The sequence below is a fragment of the Anguilla rostrata genome, chromosome 11 (genome assembly GCF_018555375.3).
Source record: "Anguilla rostrata isolate EN2019 chromosome 11, ASM1855537v3, whole genome shotgun sequence".
NCBI lineage: Eukaryota > Metazoa > Chordata > Actinopteri > Anguilliformes > Anguillidae > Anguilla > Anguilla rostrata.
In genome coordinates this window covers 24,799,013-24,808,768 of record NC_057943.1, presented here as the reverse complement: position 1 = coordinate 24,808,768, position 9,756 = coordinate 24,799,013, and the positions used below count along the sequence as shown (strand labels likewise).

The window sequence follows — 9,756 nt, the reverse complement described above, 5'->3', positions numbered from 1 at the left end:
AGCCAAGTGGCTAAGAGAAGGGTCAGCCATCACTGTCAGAGAACCAAAGGGGGAGGGGGGGGTGGAAAAGCAGCCAAGAGCAAGAGTGAGAAGAGAAAGAGTGTGTATGAGAGAGAGAGAGAGGGGGTTGATGATGTCACCTCTACCCAGCAGCGAATCAGAGCAAGGGGGGGGGGGGGGGAGGAGGGAGGGAGGGTGTGTTTCCAGTATCACTGCAGCATCAGCGTAGAACCACGGATGAAATCTGTGTATCACAGAGGAAGGCAGGACGTGCAGAAGTACAGAGAAAGAGAGAGAGAGAGAGGCAGGAAGAAGCAGGTGCACAGGGAGAAGGGGGAACGGGTCCGACGCTCCGCAGCTGCTAAGGTGAGGCTGAAGCATCCCTGCAGATCTGTCTGTTGCTCTTGTGTCAGTGAGCGCGCCCGTACCTGAGGGAACACACCTTGCTGTAATTTGCCAATAGCTGCATGTCGCAGTAGGCAAAAGGTATGGTGGGTTACTGTTGAGCGAGTTAAATATGACTATGTGCTTTTGCTGATTGCTTAACTTAGTGAAAAGGGAAAGAAGAGAAAAAGCACTGTCCTGTATATGAGCTGGAATGTGCATGACTAAAGACGTGTGAATATAGGGGATTCTTTCATATGTGCAAATTAGGACTTGTGCTTCTTATAATACTGAACGCTGGACCTATAAGTTATTCTTACATACATTTTATCTTGTTATTTGATGGTCTGAATGTTGAATGTGAATCTAACGTGAGTGGAAATTGTATATTTTGTTAATGTTTGTTTATTGTATTGTGAAGCCAAAAGAAAACAAATTTCTACCTAGTGTACACAATAAAAGTCTGAAGTCTAAAAGTCTAAGGTCTATACACCAAAATGCTCTAAAATAAACATTGTATTGCCTATCCTCCAGGGATGTTTTGCCCTCCTGAGTGTAGAAATCTCTCCATGTTGCATGTCATAAAGAATCCTTATTGCCCTCAACAGAGAGTGGTCATTTTCCACAACAGTCACCATAATGTCATGATCTTACATCAAGTTAGATATTGTAAATGAAAAATGCCATCATAGTTAGCACACTATAACTGATCTGTTAAATACTACTGAATATCATGAATATTTTTGCAGGGTTTCAGGATTGGGAGCATAGCTATTGGTAATTATGATTACTGTTATTATCGTAGGTGATAACAGCTATGGTGGCATTCATTATAGTTGGGCTATTGACATTTTATCTGTTTTTGAGGAAATTGCTAAATTATATTGTTTAAAAAAAAGAGAGCTCAATGAAATGATGAATAGCCTATTTAATTGTGGCTGAGTCAGTGGCTGGCTCTTAGTGATCAGTTAAGAGATCTTCCAGTGGAAACAGGCTCTGGAGAGATGCTCCTTTAGAGCTGAACATGCAACAGGGTATTGTGTGTGTTCAATGGAACTATGCCTGTGTAGCCCCAGGTGTGTTCATTCCTACAGTGGGTTTTTGAATTCTGTAATAATGTCATGCACGTTTGCGTGTTGTTATTTTGCCGCATTTTAATGTCAGTTTGCTTGTGCAGTGGTGTGTAGATAATGTATATTACTGGTGAAATGCCATGATATGATGTGGTTCACGTTTAGCTTATTTGTGCTTGTTTAGTGTTCACATTTCTCTTAACGCGCATGCGCATGCAGGGAGCTGGCATTAGTGACTGCTCTCGCTCTTTATGCTGAAGAAGCAGGTTGTGGGGGTTAGAAAACGTCACGTTATCGTAAGGCCACAGGTTTGTGTCCAGGGCGGGGCCCTTCCATTTCAACCTCAGGCGAAAGCGCTTCACCTGCTCTGTGTCAGCAGTTATCCAGCGCAGTACATGCTCTTTGTCTGTAGCCCTGCATAGGGGCATCTGCTCGACAAATTAACAGTGTGATGGAGCAAATGCCAGGTCTGTGTGTGTGTGTGTGTGTGTGTGTGTGTGTGTGTGTGTGTGCGTGCGTGTGCGTGTCTGTTGTGTGTGGGAGAGTGTGTTTGTGCATGCATGTTATTGTGTGTGTTTGTGTGTGTAAGTGTATTTGTGTGTCTGGGCATATGAGGGTATGTGTGTGGAAAGCATGTGTTTGTGTGTGTGTATATGTCTGTGTGTGAGTATATGTTTTGTACTGTCAGTATGTGTGCATTAGTGTGTGAGTGTATTTCATTAGTGTTTTAGTGAGTATTGAGTGTGTATGTATGAGAGTATGTTTGTGTATGAGTATGTGAGTGCATTTTCATTAGTGTTGTAGTGAGTATGAGTGTTTATGTGTGAGCGTATGTGTTGTGTATGAGTATGTGAGTGTATGTGTGTGAATGTGTGCGCGCTGTGATCTGATAGGTTTATTGGTGTTGATTTAAGGTGCTCTCCTGCAGTGTCTGGTTCCACAGCCCATTTCTGTCTGCTTGGAGATCCTCTCATCATTTCTGCTCCTTTCTTACACCATAACCTCACCTAGACAGTGTCATTTTCACTGGAAAAATGATCCATCATGGGGTGTGTGTGTGTGTGTGAGAGAGAGAGAGTGGGAGAGAGAGAGGGAGAGATGCAGTGTCATCTGTTTTGGACCACAGTTGGAGAGGTTCTGCAGAAAGCTACATAACTGCGGGGGGGGGGGGGGGTTGCAGACAGACAAGAGTGGGATGGATTAAGATTAAGAACAACGGCGGAAAAAAACTATTACATTTAAGCTATCTATTTTTTTCCTTTTTATTATATATTTTCTCAGTTGTTATGCGTTATTTCAAAATGTGCTCTGTGTATACTCTTCATGCCAACAGAGAAATTTAGATTTGAATTGAAAATGAAGAGAGGTGGGAGTGCTGACATCAGGAAAGAGTTTTCATACGGGCAGGTGTGCACACGCTGCAGTTTCTTTAATACAGTAGATCTCACAGCGCACCGTTCGGTTGGGGAGATAACGCAGAAGACTGTGCAGTCGAAGAGTTGGGTTGGTGGTGAGTTAACACAGTGGACTGTGGGGTTGGTGAATTAGCACAGTGGACTGTGGGGTTGGTGGTGAGTTAGCACAGTGGACTGTGGGGTTGGTGAATTAGCCCAGTGGACTGTGGGGTTGGTGAGTTAGCACAGTGGACTGTGGGGTTGGGGAGTTAACACAGTGGACTGTGGGGTTGGTGAGTTAACACAGTGGACTGTGGGGTTGGGGAGTTAACACAGTGGACTGTGGGGTTGGGGAGTTAACACAGTGGACTGTGGGGTTGGTGAGTTAGCACAGTGAACTGTGCGGTTGGGGAGTTAACACAGTGGACTGTGGGGTTGGGGAGTTAACACAGTGGATTGTGGGGTTGGTGAGTTAACACAGTGGACTGTGGGGTTGGGGAGTTAACACAGTGGACAGTGTGGTTGGTGAATTAACACTGTGGACCATGGGGTTGGTGAGTTAGCAGGAGTACAGTTGGAGTTGTTGCTTTTGTAGGCCAAAAGAGTTAGCTCATGTTAGGTCTTGCTGCTCTGATTCAAAGCACTGTAAAATAACATCTGATCTCAGTACAGCATACAGTTCTGCTAAACCATACTCCTGTACTAGCAGCTGATCTGAGTACATTCCTTTCCACTCCTACCGGGACAGTAATGTGGAACTGTGATTCCCTGTTTCCACACCAGACTGTGCCACTGAGGTTCAGAGGGGCCACATGACCAGGCTCCAATGGGACTCATGAATATAATGAACTTAATCTCAGGGCCCCCTCCTCAGTTCCACTGTTCCACCTCAGCGCGTCAGTAATGAGTTCTACTGATATTGCGTTACAAAGTGTCAGTACGGATCTCTCCTTATTTAAATCTGAGCTGTATTAGTACTGTTTGCTCCTTGTAGTACAGTGCAGTCTCAGTACTGATCCATCCCTATGTAAAACTGTAGTGTTTCAGTATTGGTCTTTCCATGTGTCAGGCACATTGTCAGTACTGACCTCTTATTATTTTAAGCTGTGGTGTGTCAGTACTGATCTGTCCCTTTGTAAAATTGTAGTGTGTAGGTACAGACCACCTGTGTGTCAGTACATGTTTCCTTATTGTCAGTACTGGTCCCTTCTTATGTTACAGTACAGGCCGTCAGTACTGAACTCCCCTTATTTAAACTGATGTGTGTCAGTACTGATCTCTCCTAAAGCTATGTCTCCCTGCTGTGTGTCAGCACTGACCACTCCTTGCAATGTCTCGCCGTGCGCAGTGTCAGTACTGCAGCTGGACTGGCCCACAGTGGCTGGGGAGCAGGATGTGCCCTGTCTCTCTTTGCATCAATAATTCTCTCGCACGGGTGTTAAATTGTGTCTGTCACCAAATTATTTATATCCACACTACATCGTTTTAGACAGTGGACACGCGGAACTATGCTCGATCTTTTTCGTCAGAGCTGTCACGGGCCAAAGGTGCGCGTGCGTTTGAAGTAGCTTTGATGGGCGAGATTGTCCACTTCAGCAGCGTGTAGAAGTGCGCAATTAGTGCTGCAGAGCTTGGCTCACTGACTGCCGTAATTAGGGCTGTCTTATTCTCTAATTGTATCCAGCGTGACAGGATTGTGGCCACAGAGCAGCGGAGTTTAGTCTTTCCAGCAAAGCTGTGTTTGAATTGCGCAGGATGAAAGGAGCTTTGGGCTGGGGGATGTTTACACTGGAGAAAGGCCGAGCTTTATGTGCTCCAGTAATATATGAGCTCTCTGACACGCCGAGCGTGAGCGAGGGGGAGGAGCAGGAGAGACACACAAGGTCACTGTCCGGATGGGTAGACGGCCGGAGGAGAGAGAGAGGGTGGGAAAAGAGAGAGGATGGAAGGAGAGAGAATTAAATGAGTGGGAATTCACAGCTGTCACCATTGGGAGCTTGAAAACCAGCGGGGAACCCGCTGCTAATTCGTTTGGTTTGGGACGGGACCCGTATTTTTTGTCATTTAGTCATGAAATAATCATGTCAAACACATTTTAAGAATGTTCAGAATTTAGAAATTTAGAGTTTTGAAAAGCTAGATTCATAAAAATACAGTGCAGGTTATTTTTGATACTTGCAGAAGTTTCTGATGAAACAGCTGGCTTGGCATTTACAGATATAGGGTTAGGTTTACATTGTTAGGTATAAATGTTTGTGGTCTAATGCAAAAAAAAAAAAAAAACTCCATAGCAGCTTGTACAGCAATGTTATGTTTATAGAGCCTGTGCATGCAATATAAGCAGATTCATTTTTTAGCATTTATTCGCAATTACAAACTTGAATATCAGTTTCCATATTACGCTGGTGCTTCTTTACTTGTACACCGCAGTCTCAAGTTGCATGTGTCACAGTTCATAGTTAATTCAATAGTTGTTGTGTGTAAATCATTCGTTCCCATTGCATGTGTTGCCGTGGAGAGCTGCGGCAATGCAAATGCTGGATTTCTGGTGCCGGTAAATCCGGTTCAGATTTGAATCCGAAGTAGGGACAGCAGCGATGGTGAGGCAGGAGGAGAGGCGGAGAGACACAGCACATTACAGAGCATGAAAGAGTGCAGAGTCCATTAATGGAGAGAGAGAGGATTTAATGAAGTTATGAAACAGGATGTGGGCCGGTGTAGAAGGAGAGGGAGAGGACTGACCGGTAAAGGAGTGTGAAAGGAGTGTCTACGGGGAGGGGAGGGGAGGGGACGGGAGGGGGCTGCTTTAAATTTCCGATCCCGGCTGTGTTTGGACAGGCTCTCCTGTAGCTCACACCTGGGATGGCAGACAAAGGCTCAGGCTGACAGCCCGGGCGTGCTTCTCTGCCGGGCCCTGAGCCTGTGCAGCGCTGCTTAAGGCCAATCAGAGGGGCCCCTTCAGGGGGTCACATGCTGCTCCGCTCCAGGGTCAAATGGAGTGGATTCTCACATATATGCACCCCCACCCCAAACCCTACCCGCCCCCACCAGCAATGTTTTCACTGTCAGGCAACACGCCCCAGTGTCAGACACACACATGCGCACACACACACACATACACGCTCACATGCCCTCACGCAAATACACACAGACATGCTCACACACAAATACACAGACATTCTCACACACAAATTCACACACACATACAGACTTACACACAGACATGCTTTCACATAAACTCAGACAGACATGCACTCTTACAAGCACACATGAGCACATACTCACACACACACAGGTACACACATAGACACGCATTCAGACTCCAATCCTGCAGATGGGCTCCAAAACATCTCAGACAAATGTACTAATTCCACTAATTAGAATATAGCAGATAACCTCATTAACACCTTCAATTAACACCCGTGCTCAGCATGAATCTGGGAGATAATCACATTAATTAAGACCTCAGTGAGGCAGCCGTCAAGGCGGGCCTCACAGCAGTGAGCATTTAAGAACAGCCCAAACAATAGTGTGACACCCCACACAACGACACACGCCAGCAGACAGCCCACAATGCTGACAAGCAGAGACAGCCCAAACAATAGCGTGACACCCAACACAACAACACACGCCAGCAGACAGCCCAAACAATAGCGTGACACCCACACACAACAACACACGCCAGCAGACAGCCCAAACAATAGCGTGACACCCCACACAACGACACACGCCAGCAGACAGCCCAAACAATAGTGTGACACCCCACACAACGACACACGCCAGCAGACAGCCCAAACAATAGCGTGGCACCCCACACAACGACACACGCCAGCAGACAGCCCAAACAATAGCGTGACACCCCACACAACGACACACGCCAGCAGACAGCCCAAACATCCGCAACCAGAAAACCTGCATTTGCACCGCTAGACAGAAATTTTCCGCTTGGAGAAAACATTTTACCGACCCTCTTTAAATATTTTCAAAAAGATTGATGGTTTTTTCATTTGGTCCATAGACTGCTTTTTCTTGAGGACATTTTTTAATCTAAAACATATATTGCATAAGACAACAACATTAACCAAAGGCATTGTGAGGAAAAGAGATTGTTTTCGTATTTTTTTAAATGTTAGCTTGAAAAAGATAAAAGTACATTACAAATACAATTAATAATTTTCCCCCAACATTTGCTTAAATTTTTCTTTATTATCTGTGAGGCATTTTGTAACAAGCTGATTAAAAATGGTCTTTTATAAAAAATGAAGGTTTGTTGGTTGGCTGATTGGAGATGTTTGAAACTCTGGTACATTGTGTAGCTGGAGCGGATTAACCCTGGGAGTGTTTACCCAGAGTCAGGTGGATTCCAGTCAGACTGGGCCCTGCCTACAGGAAGTGCGCTCAGGCCTTTTATAAACAGAGAGACCGAGGTCATGTGACATCTTGTGACAAGATGGCGACACGCCCATATAAGCATATTCTCAATAGAAAAATGCATCAATGATTTCAGTCACACGTGCACAGACAGTAGTAATGACCCCAGTACAGTGGGATACATTTTACTGCAGAAGTCTCTGAAGAGCAGTTTTCATTGGAACGTCACTAAGTGGTTCTGTTTTTGGGGATCCTGGGTGGAGTATCCCACTGAGGCTCATGGGTAAACCGCAGGGGTCTGTGCTGCAGCCCCAGGTAGAATCTGACCGGGTGTCCCATGAGGCCACCCAAAATTTACCCAGGAGAAATTGTCTCACTGTGCCTTATCCTAGGGGCTCCTGCGACGTCCGAATCTGCTCAGGACCTACAGTCATCTGATTGCCTCAGGGTCTACGTCCTCGGGATCTGCTCACAGACCTCATCCTCTGAAATCTGCTCATTCAGGGACCTACAGTCCTCTGAAATCTGCTCATTCAGGGATCTACAGTCCTCTGAAACCTGCTAAGTCAGGGGCCTCTGTTTGGTTATTCCAAATGGGGTGAAAAGGGTGGGGCTTCGTCCAATCTCGTTTTAGTTCAGTTAAAGGTAAACAGAAGAGATTTTATAGATTTTATTGAACTTTGAGTGAGCATCACTTTGAAGGGCATCACAGATCTTTGTTAGCCATAAACCATTGAAACAGCCTTTATGGCTAACTGCAAAATTGTATGTTTTCTTATTTTTTCATATGTTGATTAATAGACAGGATGTTTAAAAAATAATTTGTTTTTGTAAAAATGAGTCAGTTTGTGTTGGAAAATGATTTGGCGATGTACTGTTGTTCACTGTAATGCCAATAATGCTTATTTTATGAAAGATATTTTCGGATTTTCTGGAAGGTTTGGAACACTTATTTTAAAACATGCCAAAGAGAATTTGTGCCCTTGTACTTTTGTTGGAAAACAAAATTGGCTAGTGTCTCTCTTTCTCAGCTCCTGTAAAATATGTAGATTCACCTAACCCAGTGACTAAACTGACTGCTTAGTCAGACCAGATCAGCAGAAAATATGAAGACAATAACAAAAACACTACTGCGTCAGAGTGTGTAGTCATGGAAAACACTGCAATGTACTGTACTGAACCTGAATGAAGTCTGTCATCATGCCATAAATATTTACTGCTAAATGTATGTGTGCTCGTGTGTGCATCTGTGCGTATGTGTGTGTGTGCATACGCACGTGTGAGTGTGTGTGCACGTGCGTGTGTATGGGTGTTTGTGATATATTAATTCACGGTAGATTAGAGCGTATGGTTGAGGTGTACATTGGGGTAAATGATCCACTAATAATCTGGTAATTTAATATCACCCATTGTGCTTTCCACTGTAACCAAGAGACCCTGTACATAGCTATACATTACTGGAGCTCTGTATGAGCATGTCTAAAACAGGACACCATAATCAGTATCAGACAGGAATTTAGTGCAGTGTAAATATGTGATAAAACAATCATACTACTGCAGACATGCATATACACATGATTGTGATCTCAAGGAACTATAATAACCAAAATGGATGTACTGTATATAGGTCTTAGTTGGGAATTAAAGTAACCTTGTTGACCTCCATCACTGTTGAATTTGTTTTTTAAAAGGGACAAGTTTTCTTCTTTCCATTTTGGTGTAGACCCCGCGGGACTCCTTTGCGAGCCCCAGTTTAGGATGCCCCGCTCTAAGCATTTCGGCTTCTCAGACCCCCTGCGGGGAAATCAGGGCCCCCCTCCCGCGGCTGTGTACTTACATTCAGGCTCGGTGCCCTGACGCGTTCCTCTGACAGGTCCCGGTCTGTGCCCACCCCCCCCCACCCCAGCCTTGCTTTACACCCCGCTGACACTTGGAGTGCGCGGGGCGTGGGGCCGCTCTAATTGCGCTCCTGAATTGATGCCCACTTAGAGATTCGACAGAGGAAGGGATGTCCGTCTTCTGCTGCAGCTGTCATCGCTCAAGACAGCCGAATGCATTTGAATTAATCGCACACCGACTCCATTGACGGTGCAATTACTTTAGTGCCTCACGAGCGGCAGGTCGGCTCCCCACCCCCAACCCCCACCCTCCACCGTCCATCCCCTTCCTCTCTCGCCCCTCTCTCACCCATGCGCCCAGCCCAGCCCTGCCCCACTCCCAAATGTGCTGTTGTCTCTCCCTGATGAAAGGGTTCATAATTGTTTTCAGGGAAGCCTGAATAGTACACATGTATTATATATATATAGTATCTCAGATTATATCGGGCCTCTTTCCATTTAGCCCAATTATTCATCCACTCTCCACATGAGTGCTGTGTGTGTATGTGTGTGTGTGTGTGTGTATGTGTGTGGGAGGGCGGGTGTCTGTGTGTGTGTGTGTTATGGTTATTTGAACAGCTTGATATGAGTAGGCTTGTGAATGTGAGTGCATGCATTTGCGTATGTGGATGCATTATGGTTATTTGAACAGATTGA

At 45.3% G+C, this 9,756-nt stretch overlaps 1 protein-coding gene across 4 annotated transcripts in view; it reads left to right on the top strand.

The window, feature by feature from the left end:
• The first annotated feature begins 208 nt into the window (after positions 1 to 208).
• l1cama (L1 cell adhesion molecule, paralog a) overlaps positions 209 to 9,756 on the top strand; it is a 50,099-nt gene continuing 40,551 nt past the window's right edge. For all 4 annotated transcript variants that reach the window (XM_064298911.1, XM_064298908.1, XM_064298913.1 and 1 more), the window contains exon 1: positions 209 to 366. The gene's annotated coding sequence lies outside the window, so the exon portion shown is untranslated. The remainder of the gene's footprint in view (positions 367 to 9,756) is intronic.